The 23713-nt window shown below is 55.5% G+C and overlaps 1 protein-coding gene across 5 annotated transcripts in view; it reads left to right on the forward strand.

Annotated features, from left to right (window-relative positions):
• Positions 1 to 18074: 18074 nt before the first annotated feature.
• Positions 18075 to 23713, forward strand: part of SRC (SRC proto-oncogene, non-receptor tyrosine kinase) — a 53703-nt gene continuing 48064 nt past the window's right edge. For 4 of the 5 annotated variants that reach the window (XM_076011107.1, XM_076011109.1, XM_076011108.1 and 1 more), the window contains exon 1: positions 18075 to 18270. The gene's annotated coding sequence lies outside the window, so the exon portion shown is untranslated. The remainder of the gene's footprint in view (positions 18271 to 23713) is intronic. The other variant, XM_076011110.1, reaches the window with a different exon arrangement.

Consider the following 23713-nt stretch of genomic DNA (forward strand, 5'->3'; position numbering starts at 1 on the left):
CCCCTGGCAACCACCAATCTGCTCTCTGTCTGTATATTTACCTCTTCTGGATATTTCGTGTGTCAATGGATCATACAACATGTGATCTTTGGTGGCTGTCTTCTTTCACTTAGAATAACGTTTCTGAGGTTCATCCATTTTGTAGCATGCATGAGGACTTCATTCCTTTTTTTTAGCTGAATAATATTCTACTGTGTGGTGTATAAGGTGGAGTTTTCCAAGGAGGCAACTTGGCAAATGAGAGTTTGGAGCCGGACAGCCACGCTTTGAGTCTGGGTCTTGCGGAGACGTAGCTGTGTGGCGTTAAGCAAGGGAGTTCACATCTCTGATTTTCAAAGTCCACCCAGGGGAGATCACATAGCAACCTCACAGGGCTATTGTAGCAATCGGGCATATGTAAGGCGCCTAGAGCATAGTAGGTGGTTTATAAATGGTGGCAGAGATAATGATTATCTAATCAGGGACCAATTTATCACGAAAACACTGTGATCCCAAGGCAGCCATGGTCTTGGCTCCCTCGGAAGGCGAGCACGTCCGTAGCACCCCGAGTCCTGGGCCACCAAAGCTAAGGGAGGGGTTCTGAGGCTGAGCTCATGCTTATTTTTGGATTTTTATATTTCTAGTAGACTTTGCCTTCAGTTTTTCGCTTCCTCTTTTTTTTTTTTTTTTTTTTTTTTTGAGACAAAGTCTCTGTTGCCAGGGCTAGAGTGCCATGGTGTCAGCCTAGCTCACAGCAACCCCAAACTCCTGGGCTCAAGCAATCCTTCTGCTTCAGCCTCCCGAGTAGCTGGGACCACAGGCATGCACCACCATGCCCGGCTATTTTTTTTTTTTCTATATATTTTTAGTTGGCCAATTAATTTCTTTCTATTTTTAGTAGAGACGGGGTCTCGCTCTTACTCAGGCTGGTTTTGAACTCCTGACCTTGAGCAATCCACCCGCCTCAGCCTCCCAGAGTGGTAGGATTATAGGTGTCCGACCCGCTTCCTCTTTTATTCAACAGTCTTGTGAATACATGGCAGTGAAGGGAAAAGGAACTACCCTTAAAAAAAACTCTAAATAGGCATATGAAAGGAATCCATCATTAGTCATCAGGGAAATGCAAATTGAAACCACAAGGTGATACCGATACCACGAAGCACCCACCAGAATGGCTAAAATCGAAAAGACTGACCACACCGAATGTCGCAGAGGATGTGGAGTTACCAGACTCCCAGACATCGCTGGTGGGAATGTGAACGGGACAGCCATTTTAGAAAACCATTTGGGAGTTTCTTTTAAAAAATTCAACATGCATCTACTCTATGAGTCAGCATTCCACCCCTAGATACTACCCAAGAGAAATGAAAATATTTGTCCACAAAAGTTTTGTACTAAATTCGAGCTAGGATGTTCATAGCAGTTTCAATCATAATAGTAAAAAAACTGGAAATAGCCCCAATGCTCATCAACAATAGAATGGGTAAAATGTAGTATGTTTATGCAATGAGATGTACACACCATAAAGAAATGATCTACCTATGCGCATTAATACAAATGATTTTCGACTTTGATTTTTCGACTTTATAATCATGCGAAAGTGATATGCATTCAGTAGAAACTGTACTTGGAGTTTTTCACTTTCAGTACAGTAGTCAAAAATTACATGGGATATTCAACACTTCATTATAAAATAGGTTAGATGATTTTGCCCAACTGTAGGTGATTGTAAGTGTCCTGCGTGTGTTTTAGGTAGGCTAGGCTATCCCACGGGGATTGACGGTAGTGAAGAAAAACAAAGGTAGGCTAGGCTAAACTATGGTGTTTGGTTAGGCATATATATGTTTGTTTGGGTTTTTTTTTTAGAGACAGGGTCTCACACTGTTGCCCAGGCTGGAGTACAGTGGTGCAATCACAATTCAATGTAACCTCAAACTTCTGGGCTCAAGCGATCCTCCTGCCTTAGCCTCCTGAGTAGCTGGGACTATAGGCGCCACCACACCTAGCTAGGATAGATGTATTAAATGCATTTTTGACTTGTGATATTTTTAACTTATGAGGAGTTTATCGAGATGAACCCCATTCTACGTTGAGGAGCATCTGTATGCTGTCTGGTTCTTTTCAAATGGAATTCTAAAATGGATAACACTGACCGGCGGTGATAGAAATCAGATCTGTGGGTGCTTCTGGGAAGAGGATTGATAGGAAAGGGCTTGAGAAGACTTTCTGGGGTGATCAAAATGTTCTGTATCTTGATATGCAGTCATCAAAATTTACTGAAAGCTTAAGATCTGAGCATTTCACTATATAAAATTCTACTTTCATCAAAGTAAATTCTACTTTCATAAAAAAATCTTCCTGTGGGCCAGAAACTAAGCCATGTGTTTTATACACATTATGTCATTTAACTTGTCAGCAAATCCCTTGAGGTAGGTATTATCTGCTTTATACATGAGAAAACTGAGGCTAAAAAAAGTTAAGCAACTTGCCTCCGGACACACAGCTAGAAAAATGAGATTAAAACCCAGCAGTCTAACTCCAAAGCCCATGCCTCAAGGGTCTCCTCTTCTCCGTCAACCCATTCTTTTCCCTAAGATTTTACAAATGGGAAACTGAGTCCTAGAGAGGGCTGGAGACATGCTCAATGCCACTTAGCTCTTTGGAATCAGAATCGAATTAGAACCCAGATCTCCAGAGCTTTCTTACTGCAACACTCTTGGGCAAAGAGGTCAAACTCACTCCCACGTCTGCCTGGCTAGGGGTTGGAGCTAAAAGTATAATTTTTAAAGAGTTCAATGTAACATTCATATCGTGGGAGGCCCAAACTCGGGGCATAGATATCTTGTGACTTCAAAATGAGAGATGGAGCTTTCCATCTGTCTTTGCGTTGCTGGAGCGGTTCCAGGCTGGTTTTCTGTGAGTCGTGGAGCCGCGCCATCCTCCCTCCCTGTGACTGCCTCATGTTCCCCCCAGACCCCTCCCAGACTCGCCTGTTCCCTCCCTTCCATGCCTTCTTGGGTCGTAAGATGTCCAATTCCAGCACATCCAGAAGCTTCCGTCTGCTTAATTCAAGAAGAGTAAGCTGAGTGTCTCATCTTCCCCTTGACAGCAGGAGTTCTGACATGGATTAGTGTCAAGAACAGCGAAATCAGCCAGTCTAATTTGGTCCTAACCCACGTCCCATCAGTCAACAATAAGAGTGGCTGTTGTTGGGTTCAGCCCAGCAAGTTGTTTAAAAAGCGACGTCGTCTCTGGTGTTCTTGGGGGGCACCATCTTGTGTTTTGGAGAGAATTGGGCTCGAATCGTGACCGTTTCCTATCAAAAGAGCTCGGCTTTCTGGGAGGAAAAATATACAGCTGTCCCAGCTTCTTCGGCCTTCATCCACGAGAGAGAAACTCCATCTTGAAGTTCCTCTCTCTTCTCTTTGAGAGTCGCAGAGCGTGTTTCACGGTCTGCCTTTTCTCTGGAACTGGCAAGTGGTGCTGGGAATGAATCACCCTGGCTTCTCGGGAATGTTTTGCTCCAAGAGCTCAAGGGGGTACAACAAGATGATAAACAGCCTCTCCAAAGGCCTCTCCTCCCCCACCCGGGGCCTGACGCCTGTGAGTTCATGGCACTGGGCTGCGGCTGTGCTTTCTCCACTGCTGGGGCCAGCCCACTTCTGCAGATGAGGAGACCCAGGCTTTAGCTTTTATGGAAAGGGAGCCGGCGAGCGCGGCCGAGGCCACGGGCGTACAACTCGGCCCCTGACATGTGGTTCTCTGCTTCCCAAGCCAGAGAAGGATCAAAGTGTGTGGCCCTTAACAAGAGACCAGGAGTTTCAGCTCAGCGGAGGTGGATTCCACAAACACACCGAAGCCCTTGCTCTGTCCAGACTGTGCTGGGTCTCGGGGACGGGGACAGCGAGGTGGACCAGACCCAGTCCCTGCCCTCGGTCTGTGCGGCCAGGCAGACACACAGACAGACAATGACAATAGGCCATGTTGGCAAGGCTGGGGACGCTATTCCCGAGGGGCTTTGGGAATATAGGAGATGGCCCTAACCCAGCCTGGAGGACAGTCAGGGAAGGCATCTAGGGGCAGGTGGCACCGCTGGAGGGGTGGCGTCGTGAGGCACTGATGAAAGGAGGCGATGATCAAATGGAATGAGACCTTGGGCAAGGCCCTTCCCCAGGCTGGGCCCACGTGTCCCAGAATATGATCGCGGGTGGCTGGCTCCGCCCATGGCTGAGGGTCTCTCGCCTCTGAGCTTTAGGGGTGGGGAAAGTGTTGATGTGAGTTTGTGAGCTTCAAGGGTACCCGGCCAGGGGCCAGGAGCGACTCTCCTATTCTGGCGTCTGAGGCCTTGGCCTTCCTTATCTTCCGTAGGCCCAGAGTCCTCCAGGAGCATGGGCACTGCCCTACGGCCCTTGGAACACCTGCCGAGAGAGGTGAGCGGGACTCGCTCTCCCGCCCGTGGCCCCGTGCCCTGGCCCTGGTCCACTGGAGAAGCTGCTGCAGGCAGGAGCAGCCCTCCGGCCAACAAAGGATTTCGGTGCACAGCTGCCGGGCAGTGTCACGAAGGATGTTCTCATCCTGAAGTGTCCTTCTCTCTGACAGTCGCTGGAGTCCCTGGCCCCGGATGGGCAGGGTCTGTCCCGGGAGCCTCAGTCCCTGTTAGCGGCCCCTGTCTCTCTCCTGCCAGGCTTAGCTCCTGAGGCCCGGCTCTCCCGCTCCCTCCAGGACCTCCTGCAGCCCAGCTCCGCCCTCCACTCCCCTGCAGCCTCACTCCCTGAGGTCGGCCAGGGCTGCTTTGTGGCCCAGTCCCCTGGATACCTTGCCAGCCCTGTCTTATCTCACATGGCCTCCCAGCAACATCCAAGGCAGGAGAACACCCTTCCAAGAAGCCTGTTAGGAGGGCTCCTTGGGGCTCTGCCTGGCTTTCTCATCTATATACATCTTACTCTCAGCCTCAGTTTCCTCATCAGTGAAATGGGGATAATAATACAGGTTGAGCATCCCATCTGAAAAATCCGAAATCCAAAATGCTCCAAAACCTGAAACTTCTTTTTTAAAGAGATGGGTTTTTTGTTGTTGTTTTTTTTTTTTTTTTTTGTTGTTGTTGTTATATTGCCCAGGCTAGACTCGAATACCTGGGACTCTAGGCGCATGCCACCAAGTCTTGCCAAAACTTTCTGAGCGCTGACATCATGCTTAAAGGAAAGGTTCACTGGCTGGAGCATTTCGGATTTGGGGTTTTTTGGATTGGGGATGCAGTAAGCATGATGTGAATATTCCAAGACATGAAAAATTCTGAAGTTGAAACACCTCTGGTCCCAAGCATTTCGGATAAGGGAGACTCGATCTGTAATATCTTTCCTAAGGGGTTGACGAAGGGATTACATACGTTAATATTTGTAAGGCACTTAGCGCCTGATGCAGTGGGTTCAATGAGTGTTGGTTAAATTATTAATTTTTGCAACATCTCCTTGGATATCTAGGAGATGTGTCCTATATCATTTGGCCAAAACCACGCTCTTGACATTTCCCCTCCGCGGGTCCCTACCCAGGCTCTGCCATCTCAGCAAATGCACCTCCACGCACTCACCCAAGGGCCGGGGCATCTCCAGTCCGCACACTCCCGATCCGTCAGCCAGGACTGTGGGTGCTTCCGCCTCCAAAAGTTCTCTAATCATCCACCCTCACCACCTCCCCTGCCAGGGCTGAGCTACTTCACCCCCTCCTGGCGCAGCCTTCCCAGCCTCCTTGCTAGCCTCCCTGCCTCCACTCCCCTCCCCAGTTCCTCCCATGCAGCTGCCAAAGGGATGTTTCAAAAACATACCCTGGGGCTTGTCACCACCACCTGCCTCCTCCCTCAACATGCACAGTGGCCCCCACGCGTGTGCGTCAGGCTCAGATGCCTCCCCATAGCCCAGGAGGCTCCAGCTCATCTCCCACTACTCGCCCTCCACCCCCCGGCCCGCTCAGATGATTCCGAGCTAGTCCCCACCTCTTGCCTGAATGCTCTTCCCCTCAAATCTTACTATAGCTTCTCGTTTCCATCCTTTGAGCTTTAGCTCAAATCCCTTTCCTACGGGAAGCCCTCCCTGACCTGCCCTCCCTGCCTCCCCAGCCTGCCCTCCAGTTACTCCCATCTGAGCAGTGGCATGATCTGCATCGGGACGCTTGTTCTGTGCTTTGTCGGCCACCTCTCCCACCAGCCTGGGACCTCCACGAAGGCGGGAGCCGTGTGCAGTGTATCAACCAGGGTGCCCCACCAGACACTCCGTAAATGCTTCATCCATACCCAAGGCCTCGACCAGATCTCCAGCCCTGGGCTCTGTGACCTTGGAGAAGTTACTTACCCTCTCTGAGCCTTGAGTTTCTGGTGACGGACGCCTCTTCCTATCCCTGGGCCAAGTTGCAGTGGGGAAGGCAGGCTGCCCCGGCTGGTCCTTCACCTTCGGTGCGCTTCTTGGGCCAAGATTCCAGACAGAGCTCCCCAGGTGTTAGCTGAATTGAATCGAAGGACCTAGAGGCCGGGCGTGGTGGCTCACACCTGTAATCCCAGCACTCTGGGAGGCTGAGGCAGGAGGATCACCTAAGCTCAGGAATTTGAGACCAGCCTAAGAGCTTTTTTACTAAAAAAAAAAAAGAAAAAAAAAAGAGCATTTTTACTAAAAATAGTAAAAATTAGCCAGACACGGCGGCATGTACCTGTAGTCCCAGATACTTGGGAGGCTGAGGCAGGAGGATTGCCTGAGCCCAGGAGTTTGAGGTTGCTGTGAGCTAGGCTGATGCCACAGCACTCTAGCCTGGGCAACAGAATAAGACTCTATCTCAAAAAAAGGAAAAACAAATAGAGCTGGCTTTTTTGAGAAAAGAAGGACCTGGAAACACAGATGCCAATACCTCTAGGAATGAGAAGGCTGCAGGGGAGCTAGGAGTTCAAGGCCGAGGGAGCTAATTTGACTATTGGATGGTTAAATATGTTTAATTATTGGGAGGTGCCTGTGGTGGAAAGCTCAGCACAGACAAGGCGGCAGCAGGCTTGGTTCACACTTGGCTGTGGGGAGGAGCCGCCCCCAGATCCAGCCATCTGGATGGGAGAGGTCACAGCCAGGGCCTGTGGCCCCACGTGGCTGAGGCCTGGGCCAGCGCAGGGGCTGGGCTCCTTCCGGGTTCCTCTGGGGATCCCCACCCCCGGAGTCCCTCCCTGAGCTGGCAGAGGCACAGGGAGAAGGTGAGGCCAGACCGAGGGTGTGACCTGGGGCGGGGTGGCTGGCTGGGTTCCTGCTGTGGAAGCCAGAGCTGCAGTGCTAGCCGCGGGCGAGGGCTGGGACATGCCTGGCACCGCTCCACGGACCTGGGGAATCCAGGCCTGAGATTCCTGTCCCAACAAGCGTGGGCCTGGTCAGTGTCAAGCCTTGGTCTGAGCAATGCTGGGACACAACGGTGACCAGGCCCGACTTCTCCACCCCCAGCCCCCAGGAGCCTTCGTGGTGAGGAGTGCAGGCGGGGCCCATGAGGCTTTGCCCCAGGCTGGGGGGTGGGGGCAGGGCCAAAGAATGAGCAGGAGTTAGCTGGGGAGTAGAGGCAAGAAGACACCCCACGCAGAGGAGCCTGCGGATGAGAGGGAGGCATGGGTGGGAAGATGGCAGGGCCCTGCTTGGCCTGCTAAGTGTGGGCTTTGGCCTGAGGCCACGGGGGAGCCACAGAAGGACCAGAGTTATTTGTTGGAAAGAGGAACAGGAGGGCTGTTACAAGGTGAACTGTGGTGGGGGACAGAGGGTATGGGACTAGTGTGGGGGAGGGTGGGGACGAGTGTGGGGGAGGGGGTGGTCGGGGATGCTGGGTTTCTGGGTGCAATTCCTGAAAGCGGGCTCAGCTATTCCTAAGCCGGGGACCCAGGAGGAGGCCAGTTTCAGGGAACAGAGGATGTGTTCTGTTGGGGATGAGTGGACTCTCTGGGTCACTGGGGTGGGGGCAGGGGAGTTATCCCGAGGGTAGGCCTGCAGGCTGACTGCACTGTGGGGCCAGAGTTCTGGAGAGACCCAGGGCTGGGGAGGGGGCTGTGGTGTGAAGCTGGGTCCAGATTTGCCCCCGGGGCCTGCAGCAGTGGCCTCCATAAGCTCCCGGTGTTGGCATCTCTCCTTCTCCGTCCTTCTCTTCCTGCTCCCTCACTCCAGCTTCCCGGGGTCACTTCCCAGTGGAGCGCTGGTCTCTGGCTCTGCTTCAGGAGGACCCCAACTGAGATGAAGTCTAGTGGAAGCCGCCAGACGGGCTCCTCCTGGGCTGACGCTGGCTGGGTTCTCAGCCCCAAAGCCAGGCCCAGGGCAGAGGAGTCCTCCTTCCTTAGTACCTGCCCCTGCCCCACCCGGGGAGGGTTCGTGGACATAGACAGGGTGAGCCAAGGCCAAGGGGAAGGGGAAGAGCTGGGTCCCAGAACGTCATGGAAGAAAACTGGGCACTTCCCCCTGGGAATCTCTCGCTTCCTCATCAGGCGGGAGGACGGGGGCAAAAGAGCATCTGCAGCAGAGGAGGGGCCGACCCAGCCCAGAGAGCCGGGGAAGGCCAAGTGCGTGGGCAGCCGCCCTGGAGGACCTCGGCCCCCAGGAGCCCTGGGCTGTGGAGCTCTGTGACCAGGCCTTGGCCTTGGGCACACGGACCAGCTGGGGAGCAGAGACTCACTGTGATTAGAGGGTGCTAGATGGCACTTTTAAAAACTTATACTATTTTCTATTGCCCAAGTACATGAGCTCACTGTAGAAAACTTAAAAAATAGACAAGCACCAGGCCAGGTGTGGTGGCTCACGCCTGTAATCCTAGCACTCTGGGAGGCCAAGGCGGGCGGATTGCTCAAGGTCAGGAGTTCAAAACCAGCCTGAGCAAGAGCGAGACCCGGTCTCTACTATAAATAGAAAGAAATTAATTGGCCAACTAATATATATAGAAAAAATGAGCCAGGCATGGTGGTGCATACCTGTAGTCCCAGCTACTCGGGAGGCTGAGGCAGAAGGATTGCTTGAGCCCAGGAGTTGAGGTTGCTGTGAGCTAGGCTGACGCCACGGCACTCACTCTAGCCTGGGCAACAAAGCGAGACTCTGTCTCAAAAAAAAAAAAAAAAAGACAAGCACCAAAGACAAAAATTATTAGCTCATCTGTGACCCCATCCCCCACCCTGGGACAGCAGTTAGTAACAAGGAAGTAAGTGTTCATCCCCCTAGTTTTCCTGTGCCCACTCTTTTTAAAAACAGAAATGGGGTTATATCATTAACATTATAACATTTCAATTTACTAATATAATACAACATGAACTCTTTCCATGTCAAAATCTATAGGTCTACATCATTAATTTTTATTTATTTATTTATTTTTTGAGACAGAGTCTGGTTCTGCTGCCCAGGTTAGAGTGCTGTGGCGTCAGCCTAGCTCACAGCAACCTCAAACTCCTGGGCTCAAGCAATCCTCCTGCCTCAGCCTCCAAAGTAGCTGGGACTACAGGCATGTGCCACCATGTCCAGCTAATTTTTTCTATGCATTTTTAGTTGTCCAGCTAATTTCTTTCTATTTTTAGTAGAGACTGGGTCTTGCTCTTGCTCAGGCTGGTCTCGAACTCCTAACCTTGAGCGATCCTCCCAACTTGGCCTCCCAGAGTGCTGGGATTATAGGCGTGAGCCACCACGCCCAGCCTACATCATTAATTGTAAGGCTGTCATAGTTGTCTACTTTATTAACGGCATTAATCTCAGGTCAGCTGCACCAAAAATAATAATAGTCACATCCATTTACTGCACACCTAGCACGTGCACGTCCTGCTGATCTCTGAACAGCCGAGTGAGATGTGTGCAGTTACCTCGGGTTGTGAAGGAGAGAAGCGGGAGCGTGGGGGTTAATGACTTGCTCAGGGCCGCATAGCTATTGAGGCAGGACTAGAACCTGTCTCTGTCTCCAGAGCTGCTCTCAACCATGATGTGCAGCCGCCGGGTGGGCTCCCCCTCCAGGGCCCTCGTATTTGCTTCTGCAAAGAACGTCTGATGACGCATGGCACGGTGTGCGCACGTTACCAGTTCCACTTGGAGGGAGACGTTGGGGGAATGACATTGGGGTAGGCAGGGTGGGGTGGCGGTGCTCACCATCCCTCCTGGCCAGCCCCCGAAGGCCCCCTGGACATTGCAGCTCTGCCCTCGGTAGCCATGGAAACGATGCTGGCCAGAGAGTGGAAGGGACTTGTCCACGGCCACACTGGGCAGAGGCTGTACAGGACAGAGGTCCCGGCTGCTGACTCCCCGCCCGCGGTGTGGAGAAAGCACGCAGGACACATAGGACAGAGGGAGCAGCGGCCCGAGCTCCAAAGGGCAGGCAGGGGCCGTGCCAGCCTCGGTCACCCACTGCTGCGTCTGTTCCCTCCCCCGGCACAGGCGCTGACACGCAGGAGGGGCGAATGGTCGGGCGGGGACCTGTCTTCCTGCGGAAGGCCCCCAGGAGGGGCCTGGGGTAGGCCAAGGGGCAGAGTGGGGTTCGGACCAGCAGAGTGGTGGCGGCGAAGCTGCGTGGGCAGAGGCGAGGGGGCAGGGGGGACAGCGCCACGCGGTGGGGCGGGGTAGGCCCAGGAGTCAGACAGGCAGAGGGTCCGTGGGTCCGGGAGTGGCCAGAGTCGATGCCCAGGAGACTCCAGGCCCAGCCTGTGGGGCAGCCCCCAACCCCGCCACCACACCGCCCTGCCTGGGTCATTCCTGAACAGGAACAGAAGGGGGAAGTTGTACAAGTGACACTCAGCTGGTGAGTGGGAGGCAGGGCCTGGTTTCCTTTCCAGACAAGCCCCGGAGTTTGTTCAGCCCTGGCGGCCGCCCCCACCCCTGCGCGTCCCCTGCCGTCTCTGCCCTGGACTCAGGCACTGGTGAACCCCAGAGCCCAGGGAGGCCAGAAAGGAGCCACAAGGCCAGGAACAGGGGAAGTCCCCTCTTGTGGGAATCCCCCGGGAGAGTGATCTGACGTGTCTCCTTTTCTCTGGGACCAGCCTGTGGGATCTGGAGGCCGGGGCTGCAGCTTCCACATCCTCCCTTCCTGGTGAGCTCCTCCCCGTCCTTCGAGACCCAGTCTAGATGGCCCTCATCTGGGAAGCCCGGAGCAAGGCCACCTCACAATTTTTCCGCCTCTGAGCTCCTGCAGCACTCGGAACACATTTAAAAATAAAAAGAACCGCTGTTTATTGAGCGCTCCCCATGGACAAGACCTCAGTGCGTTGTTTGCACCTTGCTGGCTCCTCCAAGAGTCGCTGGGAGCGGGTACCATCACTAGCTCCATTCTGCCGGCAGCGCAGTGAGGCTCGGGGAGGTGACACGGGCTGCAGACAGTGGGCCCGGGTCTCCTGGGCACCGAAGCTCGCGGCTCCCTGGCTGTCCTGCTCCGAGTGTGTCAGCATCTGTTTCCTCTTGTGGCTGGAGATCCCCCTCGGCCAGGGTCTACGTCCCTGGAGACCTGGCCTGGGGAGCTGCTGACTACGGACAAACCTTTGACCCTCGCCACCTGCCTCCACCATGATAAGGACCTGCGCTGGTGCCTCGTGTACAGTAGGCTGTTAATAAATTCTGTGACATTGAGAAATCTTGATGATAGTCCAGGCTCTGTCTTAAGCGTGACCTTGGGCAAGTCATTTCTATTCTCTCTGGTCCTCAGTTCCCTGAGCCTTAGAAAGAAGTGTTTAGAGACAGCTCTCTGAGCTTCCTCCATAAAATTCTGTCCTTTGCTCTAGAACAGGGGTCCTCAAACTTTTTAAACAGGGGGCCAGTTCACTGTCCCTCAGACCGTTGGAGGGCCGGACTATAGTTTAAAAAAAAACCATGAACCAATTCCTATGCACACTGCACATATCTTGTTTTGAAGTATAAAAACAAACGGGCAAAAACACCCGCATGTGGCCCGAGGGCCGTAGTTTGATGATGCCTGCTAGATCACAGCACGGTGCATGCATCCTGCCCGATTTCCCCTGTCATGAACATCTACATTAGCCTGGTACATTTGTTGCAATTAATGAACCAATAAGGATACATAACTGATACGGATACATCATTATGAACTGAAGTCCATACTTTCTTGAGAGTTCCTTAGTTTTTCTCCAACGTTCTTTTTCTGTTCCAGCAACATATCTCCTTTTGGCTGTGATAGTTTCTCAGACTCTCCTTGTTTTTGATGACCCTGACAGTTTTGCAGAGTACTAGTCAGGTATTCTATAGGATGCACTCTCTTGGAATTTTTCTGATGTTTTTTCTTGTGGTTTGGCCGGGGTTCTGGGTTCTTGGGGGCGGGGGAGACCGCAGAGATAAAATGCCATTCCCATCACATCACATCAAGGGTGCGTGTTATCCACAGGACTGATCTCCCCCGGTGTTGACCGCGATCACCTGGCAGCCATCGTGCTCGGCAGCTTTCTCCCCCGCCCCTCTCCCCGGGATGCGCTCTCCGGAAGGGAGTCCGTCTGTGCAGCCCACACCTAAGGAGGGGGGAGGTAGGAGTCTAGTATTAACATTTTTTCTTCTTTAGTATCTACTTTTCAAAGTACTCCCACAAAACGCTGCTACATTCCCTCTTCCCAACAGCCTGGGAAATGGGGAAGATGGAGACATTCCACCGAGGTGGAAGGCAAGGCTCGACGGGAGATCTGAGGTTCCCTGTCGGGCCCCTGTGGGTCCTGCTTCCTGTCCCTCTGGGCTGTGACACACCGAGGTCCGAGCAGCACAGACCACAGGGCCTGAGGTCCAGAGTCAGGGAGAGTGAATTCTGCCAGGGTTTGAATTTGGGGTCCTGCTCTTCCCCACCATGTCATGTCACCTCACTGAGCCTCAGTTTTCTCATCTGTACAGTGGGGATAACGGTAGCTCGTACCTAGTAGCGTTGCAAAGAATAAACGAGAGGCTACTTCCAGAGCTCTGCTTGGGAAGCTCCATGCACAATGACGGTGAGCTGTTACTGCGATTGCTATTTTTACAGTTATTCTTTCAAGCGCTGCTGTCGCAGACTGTCTCCTTCCTGCGCAGCAGGTTTCTGAACCCCTCTGGTCTGCGGGGTCACAGCTATGGCTGCAGATTTCCGGGCTGCCCTCTGCGCTCCTGTCGGGCCAGGACGATCAAGGGCCCTGCCTCCTTTCATCTTGTCACACAAACATGCCCGGACGTGGCCGAAGGAGGACTGTGCTGGAGGGGGCAGGGCAGCTCTGCCTGCCGGTGCCTCTCTGCGTGGCCTTGGGCGGCTGTCTGTCCCTCTCCAGGCCTCTCCTGTGGCTGAAGGCAGTGACCTGATCAGCGGCCGCGTTGCTGGGCACGTGGCCTTCACACGAGCCTCGTGGCGCCCGCGTCTCCCACATTTTCTCGTGGGCCGATCTTTGCCGCTTCTGACGTCCACTTTTTGTCTCCAGACTCCGGGCTGGGCGGAGACGTGCTTGGGCCCAGGTCTCCCACCTGTATGAAGCTGTCAGGGTTGTGCGGGGCCATGTGCAGTGGTTAGCGCCATCTGTATGTCATCACTGGGCTCCACCTGCTCAGGTGCTGCTGGCTCCACCCCTTCCCTGGCGCGTGTGTGGACGCTGCAGGGACCTGCCGGTGGCCTCCAGGGAGGACGCACTCACCTGCTCCCAGCTCCTCCGACTCTCCTGTGGCTGTGGACGGGTCTATAGTGGCTTGGGTTTTAGGCCTCCAAGCCGGCTTGGCCTCACTCCCTGGCAGGCAGATATGTGCCCACGCCCACACACGCGTGCAACCAAGTCCTCAGCTACGGCTGCCATCAGCACAGAGGCCTCCCGAGTGCTCCCTCCCTGCCCCCAGGCTGTCCTCGCCTCCAAATCTCCCGGGGCCAGGCTCTCTCACCGTCCTCCATGGCTCCCCATGCCTCCTGACGGAAGCCAAACCTGGCATTCAGGGATGCTCTGGGATGCCCACTCCCGCCATTCCCAGCCCAGCCACCATGTCCTGCCCCACGAGCACCTGCCTGGAGTCCCAGACACGGTGGGTTGCCCAGCCTCTGTCTTGCTTATGCTGTCCCATTGCCTGCACACCTGTCCTGTCCCATTCTTCCCCGGCCACCATCTCAGGCTTCTACACTCTCCATAGATGACCCCCACCCCTAACACATGCTGGGGTGGGAGCCCTCTGGGCCCCTGCAGCCCCTGTGATCGCCTGTCTCTGACTGAGAGCTCCTCCCGGCCAGATGCCAGCCCTGGTTTGCTCACTGCTGTGTCCCTAGCACCGACCCCAGCACATAGTAGATGCTTAGTAAAGAGCTATCGACAGGAGGAGGGATGAGTGTGGCCTAGCCAGGGCTAGGGGATGGTGGACAGTGCAGGCAGAGGGACAAGCATGTGCAAAGGCCTCAGGGCAGGAAGGAGCTGCTATGTGGAGGGACAGCAGGGGACAGGCTTGGCAGAGGAGGGAGGGGAACCAGGGCCTGCAAATTGGGACATCTCTATGTAAACTGTGAAGTGCAGTGCCAGAGGAGGTGCCAAGCCCACTCCACAGCCTCAGGCTGGAGCCTGCCCACCCCTCCACCCCATTCTGTAGCCCTGAGCCTGATGGCTTCATGTAGGTGACTCCCAGCCAACCACGTGGGGAATGGCAGAGCTGGTCTGGAATGCCCCACTGAGTGTCTGTGATGGGTCCAGCTGCCCAGTCGCTGCTCCAACGGTGAGCTGGGCTAGGGCTGGGCATTGGCCACCATTGAGCCACAGCCACCAAGGCTGTGGGGGAGGTAAGGGCAGCACCCCTGTCCCGATGTCACAGCTCTGATCTGTGGGTCCCCAGCCAGTCATGGGAGGCCAGGTCTCCCCCACATTCTCCCTCCTGCCCTCAGCTGTGGCTTTGACCCAGGTGGAGGGAAGTAGGGAAGAGGAAGTTTCTGGAGACAGAGGACTGTGTACAGCCAGTGCTCACTATCTCAACAATGTTGACATTAATAGTATCTACTATCTGCTGGGTGCACTGGGCTGGGATGTTGTCCCTATTGGGGTTCCATGCCTGGCCCAAGGCTATGTATGTAGTCAGTGGTCAGTGTATGTTTGCTGTCCATTAACAATGATGAAGGTATAAAGCAATGAGTTGCTGTTTTACTGATAAACAGAATGTTTTAAACAAAATAATGCACAAAGAGTTATCCACCAGGCCAGACCAGCAACTTCCACCTGCATAATCCTGGAAGCTGGTGGGGTTGTTACCTGCATCTTGCTGATGGGTAAACTGAGGCACAGAGAAGGCAGGGTCACATAGCCAAGGATGGGAGGAGTTGGAACTTGAACTCTTATCTGTGGCTCCCAAGGCAGCATGTTCTCCTGGGCATCTAAGTGGTGCCTACTCTGTGCTGGCCATGGGCCATAGTCATTGTTCTCAGGGTGGGGACAGATACACACAGAGTGGACTTGGGATGTGCCTCCATGGGGTTGTGTCAGGAAGCATGTAGCAGAGGAGGTGGCGTTTATTTTATTTTATTCTATTTTTGAGACAGAGTCTCACTCTGTTGCCTGGGCTAGAGTGCCGTGGCATCAGCCTAGCTCACAGCAACCTCAAACTCCTGGGCTCAAGTGATCCTCCTGTCTCAGCCTCCCAAATAGCTGGGACTACAGGCATGCACCACCATGCCTGGCTAATTTTTTCTATATATTTTTATTTGGCCAATTCATTTCTTTCTATTTTTAGTACAGACAGGATCTCACTCTTTTCAGGCTGGTCTCAAACTCCTGAGCTCAAACCATCCGCCCACCTCGGCCTTCCAGAGTGTTAGAATTACAGGCGTGAGCCATCGAACCCCACCATAGGAGGTGCCGTTTAAGGGACAGGGAAGCTTGGGACGGGAGTGAGCACCCCTGGCAGGGGTTCCAGCCTGAGCAAAGGCCCAGAGGGGTGGTTAAAAATAAAGAGCGCTTCAAAAGCTCAATAATGGAACCATTGTGCTGGCCACATCCTCCTGAAGTCTTCAGCCGCTGAGCCAGACCCTTGAAGCCGGCACGGCTTCAGGTGGAAGGCTTCATCTGAGCTCCCAGAGCCGATTCTTGTCCAAGTAGCCGCCTTCCCAGAGGGAGAGCATGTAGGGGTGCGAATAACAATGACAGCTCACACATGCCAGCTCACACATGGCGACACATAGCACCTCCTTTCATCCTCATGTGGCCTTCTGAGGGAAGTGCTATCTTTAGCCCATTTTGCAGGTTGGCATACTGAGGCTCAGAGAAATGGCACACTCAGGGTCATATGTCTGAGAAGTGGCAGAACTGAGACTTGAACCTAGGTCTGTGGAGCTGAAATCTGTGCTTTTAAGCTTTCATCTCAGCTCTAGAAAAGCCCAGAACTTTCTTTTGAACCCCCAGGGACGAATTTAATGATGTGCTGGTAAATATTTAACAACCAGCTCTCTGAAAGGAAAAAAAAAAAGATTTAATCTGTAGCGCTTGCTGATTTCCAAGGTGTAAATACCCCAGCGCGGCTGATAGGAAGCCACCGATGTGACGTCATTGAACATGGAGCTGGGAAGAGAGGAGCACAGTGAGTTCTTGCAAGCGGTAAGAGCCGGCTCCAGCATGTCACTGGATGAATAATAGCCCTCCCCGCTGCAGCCCAGCACGGCCAGTAAAGGCCTTCAGACATGGCTGAGGAGTGAGTGTGCGCTGAGAAACCTGCTCCTCCAGCCAGGGGCCCGCCCAGGGCCTGGGAAGCTGCGTTAATCTTTAAGCCAGCCTTGCAAACAACTGCGGCCATTTCGCCAGCCCAGGCTGCCTCTGGCTCTGCCGCTGCCTTGCTATGGGACCTCAGGCAGTCCCTTCCCCCTGCCCCTCTGGCCTGGGTTTATCACACAAGCCCTGCGATTCACTAAGCGCAACCCCAGCCACCCTCACACTGGCCAGTTCTAACCTTCCCAGGAATCCCCTCTGGCCCTGCTCACTCTGGTTTTCCAGGTGCGGGGACTGGGCTGGGGGCGTGGATGGATTCTGCGCAGCATAGCACAGGGGCGACTCACCCAGATGTGAACCCAGATGGGTCTGGCCTGGGGCCGTGCTCATTCCTGGTTTCCTGGAAGGTATGTTGTAGCCTGAGGCCTTTGCCTCCCACAGTCTGGGTGCTCCTCCCAGCTCCTCTCTGCAGGGCCCTTTGTCCAGGGAGGAGAATCCTAGACCTGGTGCCACTGTGACTGGCTGGGCCTTAGTTTCCCAGCTGTGAAATGGGAGCACTTTCAAAGACGGAACCTGGAGGCAGGTGGTGGCGTTCAAAGCCAGATTCAGGCCCACCTTTCCCTGTGCCATGGCTCGGGGAGGACAGGGGAGGAGCTGAGGGTGCGGTGCCCACGCCCAACGGGGCAGCCCTGGAGCCTGGGCCAGGGTGCCCCCCGGGGAGCCCTTGTGGCCTAAAGCAGCATTTCCTCAATGTCTCATTTTTCTGTGATACTTCCTGTCCCCTGGGCCCAGAGGTACTTGGCCTCTTCATTTACTTGGAAGTGTGACTGCCGCTGAAATGCCAGTGCGAACCCCCCTAAGCAGTGCTATCCAGAACTCGCTGACTGCTGACGGGCTGCCAGTCTTTTTCTTATGCAATTAAAATGAACACATGTCCATTAAAGCAAATGTTGCTCCTCCTTGCCCTGTCCCTCCTGCCCCAGTCCCCACTTGGAGAAACTCAGGTCAAGGACATGGTCCAAGGTCCAAGGTGGGTTCTTGTCAGTGCCTCAGTTTCCTCATTGGTACAGGTGATGCCCAGCCGCCCAGCCCCGCGGTCGTGAGGATTAAATCCTCCTGTCGACATGAGCGCTGGGCATGGCGCCTGGCAAGGAGCGAGCGCTCCATCCGTGCTGATGTTATTATTACTAACAATAATTGCGGGAGAGGTGGATTTGGGGCACACCGGGTGGGTGGGTCGCGGAGTTAGGTAGGGCGCTGTGGCCGGGGACAGATGGGGACCCGCGGGGGCGGGTGCTCAGGCGCGAGTGGGGGGCGGGGCTCCCGCGCCCGACCCCGCCCCGCCCGGACCCCCGGCTCGGGCCACGCCTGGGTCTGTCCCAGGTCACCGGCGGAGAATCCGTGCCCGCGCTTCCTCCTTCCTCCTCCTCCCGCTGCCTGCCGGGCCCCTCCTCCCTGCTCGCGCGCTCCCTCCCTCCTCTTCCCCTCCCCGGGCCGCCGCCTCCTCCTCCTCCCTTTCTCTCCCGGTCTGTCTCTCCGGGCCCGGACTCCATTCCGGCCTGGGAGCCGGAGCGGCCAGGCCGCCGTCTGCCGACCCGCTGGCCGTCCGGCGGTCCGCCCTCGGCGCGTCCGTCTGCCGGTGCGCCCGGCCGCCCGCGGCCCAGGTGAGCGGCCCCCGCCCTCCGCGCGCCCGGTCCCGGCCTGCGTGGGGCTCCCGCCCGCGACCACCCCGGCGCCGGGCGCCGGCCCGCCGCGCTCCTGCCGCCCCACTCCCGCCGCGCGAACGGCGGTCTCGGAGCGCGGGGCGGCGCATGGACGAGCCCGGCGCGGCCTTTTGTTGTGATGCCGCGGGGGAGGGGGCTGGGCGGGGGCGCCGGGTCCTGGCCGCGCGGGCACCCCTGCAGCCTGCGCTCCCCTGAGAGCCCCGGGAAGCGCGCGAGCCGGCCCTGGCCCCGGGCTAGGTCTAGGCCGAATCCCAAATCTGAGCCCGTCGGCGCCGCCTCTGGTCGTGGCTGCGGGCCCCGCGCCCCCCGCCCGTGGGAGGTGGAGGTCCGGCTGGACGGGCTGAGGGGCCCCTGGGTCGAGGCGCCGGGCTGGGCCACCAGGACCTCCATGCCTTCGTGGGGCCTCTGGTAGGGCCTGGCGCTGCCGGCCCAGAAGGGACTGGGCCAGACTGCGATCGGTTCCTGCCGCCCCCAGCCCCCAGCCTTGTCCCTGAGCAGGCCCAGCCACTGGCCCCCTCGAAGTTGGCAAAAGTTTTGGGTGTTCGCCACTGGGCCAAGCCCACCTGCCTGCTTGGGCTGGGGGTGAGGGTGGTTTTGAGTGCCCACCAGGGATGCTGCTTGCTTTGCTGTGTGTCCTTAGGCAACTACCTGCCCTCTCTGAGCTGGGGCCCTCATCAGTAGCATGTGGGCCCTGCTGGGATCGCAGGGCAGGTGGAAGGATAGGGGTGAACAGAAGGGGCTCACGTGTGGGGTATCCCCTCAGGCCCTGGTGCTTTAGGTGGACTCAAGTGCAGACAGAGCACGTGAGTGTGGCCCTGACAGGGCTTCCTGAACCTCATGGACTCTACAATTGGGGCAGTGGTCACTGGGCCACCTGGGTGAGTCCAGGCCCAGCCCAGAGCTGCTGAGATCAGACTTGGTTCCAAGAGTGGGCCAGGCTGGGAGTTAAGACACCTAGTCTTCTGGGAACACTGGGTGCCCTGGGAGCACTGGGTGACCCGGGCCCAGGGACTGCCTGTCTAAGTCCTCGTATGTGAATTGAGACTCCTCAGGCGACGATTCTGTGCGCTTCTGCATGGAGGGGCTTGGCATGTAGTAGGTGCTCAATAAATGAGTCCTTCCCTGGATGAACTGCCTAAGAAAGATGGGCGGGCCGGAGTGGTGCTCAGCCCCAGAAGAGGATTGATTGGTGTCCGAAAAGGCACCTCATGACGCCTTGAGAAAGAAGCCATCCCAGCACAGTCCTGCCACCAGCAGCCGTGTGCCCATAGGCAACTCACTGTTCCCTCTGGCCTCAGTTTTGCCAAGTGTAAAATGGGCCCATAATAATGATAGCTGCTGACATCTATTGGATACTTCTTAGAAGGTAGGGCCTCTTGTTTATCCTCATTTTGCTGACGAGGAAACTGAGGCTTAGAGAGGGGAAGTGACTTGACCAAGGCCATACTGTTTGAAGCTGGAATTAGGGCCTGTCGACCTCAGAGACCCCAGTGTGGCTGCCCTGGCAGCCCTGCGGTGTGGGGGAGCAGGGGCGCCCGAGACGGCATCGGAAAAGACTGTGCTGAGGAGTGATGGCATGGAAGCCACGAGGCCCTTTTGGTGATGTGGTCTTTCCACCCAGGGAAATGATTTATGGTGTGTCACCTCTCTCAGCTGACTGCCTGCCGGGCCTTCCTGTGTGCCCCTGGGCCTTTGCTCCCGAATGTGCCCTGCCCCGAGGGCCGGCTCTCTCCTGTCCCCTAGCCTCTTCTTGGAGCATGAATGATCCCCAGCACACAGCCTAGCACTTGCTTTTGCTTCTCCAATTGTGACCTGGGGGCTGGGGGTGGCAGGTGTCTGGCCCCCCAGAGCCGCAGGAACCAGAGAGGAGATGGCTCAGCGACCTGCCGATGGACCCCTCCAGCCCCCTGGTCCTCAGCTGACCCCATTTTCCCAAACCTGCCCAGTACAAGCATCCATGACCCTGTATTGAGCACCTACTATGTGCTGGGAGCTTTGGACTCAGGCTGAGCAGTACTGTGATGGGGTTAGATGTGAGTGGGAATTGCGGGGGGCATTCGAGGCTTCTAGGAGGTGTGTCTGAGCTGAGGAGGGGCAGGAGTTCACCCAACAAAGAAGGGGGGAGGGAGCTCTTGTTTCCCCTCTTGTTGAGACACTTCTCAGGGCCCCTGGGGTTGTGGGGAGTGGCCAGCCTGGCTGAGTACTTGCTGGGGAATTGTGCACAGGTCCCTGGCCTCCCAGAAATTTGAATCTGGAGGGTGAGCCGAGTAGCAAACAAGTTGCCAGATAAATTAATATATAAGCACAGATATGATAAGGGCTCTGAGAGAGAGGCCAGGGGTGCTGAGAAATCTTTAAGGAGGTGCGTAGGAGTGGGCTAGGCATGGAATTAGGGAAAGGCCTTGCTAGACAGAGGGAAGTGCATGTGCAAAGGCCCTGAGGCAGGGAAGTGTGTGCTGTTGTGGAGAAACAATGGGAAAACTTGTTGGGCTGGAGCATGGAGAAGGAAGGGGAGATGTTATCAGCCAGGCTGGGCCATGCAGGCGCTGAGTTTGGCCTCCATTGTCACACTCACACAGGGGGCTGATTTGTATCCCCTGGTGACCAGCCCCATGCTGGAGGCCAGAGGTACGGAGCAGACCAAGGCTCCTGATGGAAACATCTGCTGGCTGGACTCCGATATTCTATGGGGGTCTTAAGAGGAGGAGGCATTTGAAGTTGGGCTTTGGAAGTGGCATAGGAGTTTGCTAGCAGGAAGGCCAGAGAGGGTGACAGCCAGGGATTAGGGAAGCGCCATGCAGACCAAGCAGACCGGCTTCAGCCGGAGTGGGGTGGGGAACAGGGTGGGGTCAGCTGGAGAGATGGAGACCACAGACGCGGTAAAGGCTCAGGAGTCAGTTCAAGTTCTGACTGTCCCCACTTGCTGTGTGTCTTTGGGTCATTCATTGTATCTTTCTGAGACTAGTTTCTTTGTCTTGAAAATGGGGACAATAAATATCTCCCTGTCAGGTCAGGGTTAAAGGAGGGCTGTATGCCTAGTGCCTGGCACCAGTAGATGCTGAGAAAACGGGACCTGCTCTGTGCTGTGTTACCTTGGGCAGATCAGTTGGCATCTCTGGGCTGGCCTTGCCAGCTATGTGATAAGGCCTTGAGTGATGATCTCATTGAGTCTGAAGGTCCCGGTCCAGGCAGGGCTGGCCTAGGAGATGATGTTGGCAGCCAAGGCCACCAATGTGCTGGGTGACCTTGGGCTCTGCCCTGCTCTCTCTCTGTGTCTTCTCTGTGCGAGGAGGCTGAACTGGGGAGAATGCCATAGGTCTAGCCCAGCCCCGCTTCCTAAAAGTCTGCCTTGGGTGAGGTTGGCCCCATTTTCCAACCGTAAATACTAAGACCCAGAGAAGAAAGCCACTTGCTTAGGGTCTCCCAATTGTCCAGTGACAGGGCTGGGGCTAGGCTATAGGGTTCTGGACTCCTGGTCTAGTGCTCGGCACCACCAGGAGCCTCCCGGGTCTCTGCAGGCTGTAGAGCCACTACAGAGGGCCTCTGCGCCTTACTTCCTGCCCGGGCTTGTGGCCCCTGCCCCTCTATCTCCCTTCAGGTTCCCACAGGCCTTTACTTCCCCTCCCCCTCCCCCTTTATCTCCATGGGAAACCGCTCTGGTTTCCCCTTGAATAGCTCCTGCGGTGAGGGGGGGCACTTCCTCTGGGGAGCCTTAGTGTCCTCATCCATGAAGTGGGATAGTGAGTCATGGTTCCTGAGATGGCCCAAGAGGACAGAAATAAAGTGCTTTGCACACATTAGGTGCTCAATAAATAGGGCAGAGAAGAGCCAGACCTGCTCCGGTCCTGCCTCCTTTGGCAACAAATGCCCCCTTCCTGTGGTTCCGTTTCTGAAGCTGTAAATGGGCATAGGGCTTGCATCTAGTAGGGCTAAGGAGGGTGGCGAGAGGCTGTGCCCAAGGCCCTCACCTGTGTTCAAGGCCTCATTCTGAGCTGTGTGTCCAAAGGCAAGTCACTTAGCCTCTCTGAACATCAGCCTCTACACACCTTCCTTGTGAGGGCTAAATCAACTAACATATTCCAGTGGCTTGAATCTACTAGATGCTCAGTAAATTATACATTTTTCTTTCTCTCTTCTCCTCCCTTGTGGGAGCTTAGATATTATCCAGTCTAGAAATGGCCCAAGGCTCAAGTCCCCCAGACCTGGAGTGCTGTGTTGAGAAGCATTCTGAGGTCCAGTCTTGGCTTCGTGGGAAAGAGTGCTGTGATAGATTAGTAATGTCTGCCTTGGGTGGAGGATAAGAGAGCATTGTACTTATGCCATGAGAGTGTGTCATTCCTGATCTGTTCTGACCTTCTCTTTTCACAGATGAGGGAATTGAGGCCAGAGAGACCCAGGGCAAGTCATCCAAGCTGGGGGAAAATGCAGATCTCTTGTCTTTTGTTCCAGGACTGTCCCCAGCCAGCCAGCTGGGTGTACTGCCCCTTCCCAAAGCACAGCTGGGTGGGGCTGAGTCGAGGGACAGATGCCTGGGGAGGACCCCAGAGCTGGAAGCCTTCAGGACCTCCCTCTCCCTACTCCTGTGGGTCCCTGGGCAAGTGACTCCCCCAACCTTGGTCCCTTCCAGCCTCTGTCCTCCTAGAACTCCCCAAATAAGTTCCAGAATAAAAGGAGAAGCTGGAAGGGAGGAGAAGTTGAGTGATCTCGGCTAAATCCCCTCCTGGTCCTCAGTTTCCTCATCTGTACAGTGAGGGTGCTCCCTTCCCTAAGGCTCCGAGACGGTGAGCCCAGCTGTGGAGCCCCCAGGGGCAGGGCTGGCTGAGTCCCCTGAGGTGCCCGTGTGGGGGCATGTCCGGGGCGGGTGGGTGGTGGTGGCCGTGGGGCTGTTTAGAGGCTCCAGGAACTGGCTGCGAGGCCAGCACTGGCAGCGCCTGGTGCGGGGGCGGAAGTCGGGCTGGGCTGGCATTGGGGAGCGTGGCTCCCGGCAAGCCCTGGTTAGCTTCTGCAAGGATGCCTTGTCCAAATTTGTGGTCTTAACTTTCACTCCGTCTGATGTCAGTATCTTCCCGTCTGATGTTGTGCCCTCCTGAGCTGGGTCATGCTACGGTGGCCCGGTCCATCCTTGCAGAGCTTTTATTCCTGTTACACAGAAGAGGAGACTGAGGCTCATAGGGGTGAAGGGCTGAGGCCACAGTCACCCAAAACAATGAAGTGTGAGCTCAGACCTCTGGCTCGTGAGTGACCCGTGGGCATCTGATTCCTGCTGCGTGTGTGCCCAGTACGCAGGCAGGCCGGACGCTTTCCCAGGTATAGGACGGGTGCAGTGCTGGGGGCAGGCGACCCTGACCCTCTGGGCTTCCAGCTCCGGCTGGTGGACCTCCAC

Source organism: Microcebus murinus, chromosome 16, assembly GCF_040939455.1.
Source record: "Microcebus murinus isolate Inina chromosome 16, M.murinus_Inina_mat1.0, whole genome shotgun sequence".
NCBI lineage: Eukaryota > Metazoa > Chordata > Mammalia > Primates > Cheirogaleidae > Microcebus > Microcebus murinus.